The sequence below is a fragment of the Apodemus sylvaticus genome, chromosome 2 (assembly GCF_947179515.1).
Source record: "Apodemus sylvaticus chromosome 2, mApoSyl1.1, whole genome shotgun sequence".
In the NCBI taxonomy this organism is placed as follows: domain Eukaryota; kingdom Metazoa; phylum Chordata; class Mammalia; order Rodentia; family Muridae; genus Apodemus; species Apodemus sylvaticus.
Window position 1 is genome coordinate 139,229,723 of NC_067473.1, and position 4,339 is coordinate 139,234,061.

A 4,339-nucleotide genomic window follows, 5' to 3' on the forward strand; every position below is an offset into this window, starting at 1 on the left:
TCTGATCCAGTCAGTCAAAGGCAGCAGAAGAAGAATAGAGGTCTCTCTAAAGAAGGAACTATTCTAACTTTGTATGCCAATATGGTTCATAAGGCAGCCCTACCCACTCTGTGCTTGTCTCATATATAAATATGTGTGTGTATTGATATATATTGATATAACAGTGGCTCTCTTCCTTTGATAGAACTGATACAGTCTATAAATCACTTGCAGAGACTACCGCACTTGTTACTGTTAACTGTTACTAGTAATATTTTTATAATTTATTGAACACATAAAAAAAACCAATGCAATAACAATAGCTATTAAGTATATTTTTTCATTGCCTGAAACTTCTCTGAAGGAATTATACCTGCAACTGAATTTTATATAAAGTTTTTGAGAAAGCAAATCTGAGAAAATATTAACATTTATAGAATCTGATGAAGGATATACAAAAATTCTTTGCAATGCTTTGGAAACATTTTTGCATGTAAACTCATTTGAAAATAAAATAGTAAAGTGTTTTGTAAAGATTTGTTTTCACCTTATGGATATAAATATTTGGTTGCAGGAATTATTCTCACCACATGGGTAACTGGTGCTTGCAGAAATCAGAAGAGAACTGTGGGTCCCCTGGAACTAGAATTACAGATGGTTGTGATTAATTGATATGCATGCTCAGGTCCTCTGCAAGTGCTCTTAACCACTGCACCATCTCTCAGAAAAAAAGTATTTTTTTCACAATAAAAATAAATAGAATAACCTATAAAATTTTCAACAGATTTATTTCAATGACAGCCAAAATTGTGAGAACTAAGCCAATGTGAAATGAAAATTGGTATAATGTTTATTGTTAACTTTTACACTTGATCTTAGCCAAAAGGCTGAGAAGTGATATTGTTAACTTTTAAAATTACTGATCTTATATAGTAAACTTAATTGCTCATATTTTAGTTGTGCAATATTATTATTATGAATCATTGATGAACAGAAGACAAAAACTGAGAGAAGTATAGATTATATCCTACTTAGTGAATCAGAAAGATGATGGGCATAATTTCATTAAGAGAAGAAATAAAGGAAGAAGGGAGGGAGAGAAGGAGAGAGGGAAAGAAGAATGGAGGAATGCAAGGAAGGAGGGAGGGATGAAAGGAGGGAGGAAATCTGTGTCCCTTGAACCTCTGAAACAGGATAAATTAATCCATTTATTTTAGATGATGAACTCTGTCTGTTCACACTCTTAGTCATGTAATAAATGGCCAGCAGATAAGATAACTGGACCAGGACACTATCTGCAGATGAAAAAAACCCTTCTTCCCAGGTATACCGTTAAGTAGTTTATTTGGAAAATACTGACAGGTCTCCTGGGTCTAGGACATTAGAGACAGCAGCAGGCCTTTCTGCTGAATCAAAGTGCACCCCATGGATAAACATGTCCAGACTGAAAGGCCAGAAATTCTGAGCCATCTGCTGGAGCACAGCTTTGTTCTCACTCCTCACTTTTGATTATGGGATCACAAGCTGACTGTTATTAATACCATAATTCCAACTTTGTTGGCCATTACACAATTGGCACCTTACAGACAACCTGCCTAAAAAGCATGACATTTGAGTTAATATTCTGTCCTTTAGCCAAGACACACTGTATTAAAAATCAGTGGAATCTGAAGGCAGGGAGGGCTAAGCAATCAAGCCTTGAATCCTGATTGCCTTCACTCCAAGCCCACAGTGAAGAGGTCCATCTCCATTGTGAGGGTAAGTCAGCAGACCTCAGCTCATCACCAGAGCACCCTAGACTGCATTCCAGCATTACTGCGACATCCTCAGGAGAAACAAAGTAACATCTATTCTTATATTCCACTACATTCCTCCAGTCCTTAATCATCACTAGATTCTGTCTACATTCTGTTCCCAGAAGAGCACATTCTATTCAAATTCAGGTCTTAACAAGAAACATTTACCATTTACCTCTTCCGACTTCTTCTTCTTTTTTTTTTTTAAATCAGAAAGTGTGTTTAATGAACTGACAGGAAAGAGCTGATCCAGGAATGGCAGTTGGAGTCTGTGAAGTGAGAATTAGAATCAAGGGGCTCTGCAATCATCTGGCATTCTCTCGATGTTGTGTCTGTGGTTAGAACACCAGGGATCTTCTGGATTCTTCGTTTGTGGTCACAGTCAACTGTGGCTACCAGGTAACATTTGTGCTGAGTCACCCACCCTCTGTACCACACAGTCATGGGCATAGGTTCCTCTGTGTATGCATGGCAGTTGGTCAAATTGTGGATCCTTGGAGATTCTTGGTGCCACAAAACAATTCTTCTGTCCCAATTTCTCAATTTCAGCCATTACACAATCAGTTATACAAGGAATACATTTGGCATACAGACAGTCTATCATCGGCTGCACTAAGTCCAGTTTGTCTTTAATGGAAAAGTTGATGAAGTTAGTATTGGCAAGGATGTATAGGAAGGTGGACCCAGCTGTGTATTATACTGGAAGAACAAGTAGGAAGGATGCTTGGGTACTTCTCTTTCCTTCAGTGCACTTAGATCTTTCTTCTATTTCTTCTTAGCCGTCAACCTATCCTTTTCTTTGAGTCATTCATCTCTGAGACTAAGCACTTGATTCATAGTTACATATTTCCTTATTTTCTTTTGCTTCTCCGTGCTCATGCTGCACTCCTGTTTGTTCTGGAATCCACCTCTTCCCTCTTTTATTTTCAAAAGTATTCTTTGAAAACTTACTAAATATTTAACACCTTGATAAACATACTTGTTAGCCAAGAGGCATCTCCATCACCTGCCCCAGGGACCAAGGGACATCAGAACAGTTCATCATTAGCTGCCAAGATGTGACACATTCCTATTGTCCCCACATGTATGGTATCACCTCCCTATGCACATGCACTATATCACCTTATAAAAAGCCAGTGTCTCCATACCCCCATTTTCTTTTAGCCCTCCACTCTTACCTAGAGGCAGTCTCTGTACACCCTTCCCCCAATAAACCTCTTACATGAGATCTGTTGCATGATGTCGCTTAGATCTTAACAATACTACAAAGACATTGAGACACTATTTTTATCCTCAATGACTTTATCATCTAAGGAAGGACAAAACAAACAAATATGAACTAGATGCAGACATGGCACCACCTTGGTACAAGAACATTCATAACGAGGCATGCTAGAGTGAATAACACAATCAGCAAACTACCCACACCAAGTACAAGCATGAAGAGCCCACACTGTGCATTGAAAAGTCTTTATTCTGCTGTCAAAAGTCTAGGTACGTGCAAGAGGCATAAAAGCTAAGGGCCTTTTCAACCCATCAAACACCACAGCTGGACTATGTAGAGGCTACACCGAAGGAAATCTTTCAAGGAGCATCATTTGCCTAACAGCAAATGTCAGCCAGTAAGTAGCAACTTAGGGCTTGGCTTGGCCTGAGTGTCCTTTGCCTTGGCAATCATCAAAGCCCTGTAATGGAAGTAATTTACTTTTGCTATAGAGAACTAACTTACAACAGAACTCTTCTGGGCTGAGTTCTCTAAGAGTGTGCACCATAATTACCTGACTGGCAAGGAGGACAATTTTCCAGAATGAGGCAGAGGTATGAAGCAAACAGAGCACAGAATTGAGAAATGGAGATTTAGGTTTAGTTTCCCTGACTTTGACACTATAACATGTATGTGGAACTGCTCTTAAGCTTAATCAACATCACTCTATAAATTGGGAGCATAATCAATTCACCCCTACTATATTATAAAGTTACTTTAGACAGAAGTAAATAATTTTATCAGTGTTTTGGGATTTTTTGATTTTTCTGGCTGTTTGTTTGGTTTGGTTTTTTTCTTTGGCTTTGTTTTGTTTGTGTTTTGGGGGTTTGTTTCTGTTGTTGTTTTGTTTGTTTTGTTTTGTGCCTTGGAAAAGTATATGGTTGTGGTCCACAGAGTCTAAACAAGCCGAATGTAGGACTGGAAAGATGACTAAGCTTTAAGAGCACTGTCTGCTCTTCTAGAGGACCAGGTTCAATTTCCAGTACAACCATCCGTTAATCCAGTTCCAGGAGATATACTACTCTCTTCTGGCCTCAGCCAGCACTACATGAACATAATACACAGGCATGTGGCAATCTTATTTATTGATGAAAGAACTGTAGTTATTCTTCAGAAGTGTTGATCTTTAGTATACAGCATAACTAATCAAGTTTCAAACCACATCCTGAACCTTGAAATGATCAACAGCCAATGAAATATCATGTTTTCTGTTTTGAGTCATTCATTCAATAAATGCACAAAGTTTATCTGTTCTCTGCATAGTAGTAGAGAAAGCATCCACTCCTATATCACAGACTCA

General features: G+C 38.3%; 2 pseudogenes; both read right to left on the reverse strand.

Annotated features, from left to right (window-relative positions):
- Positions 1 to 744: 744 nt before the first annotated feature.
- On the reverse strand, positions 745 to 878 carry LOC127679630 (uncharacterized; annotated as a pseudogene).
- Positions 879 to 2,064: 1,186 nt separating this feature from the next.
- On the reverse strand, positions 2,065 to 2,636 carry LOC127678073 (rRNA-processing protein FCF1 homolog; annotated as a pseudogene).
- Positions 2,637 to 4,339: the final 1,703 nt, after the last annotated feature.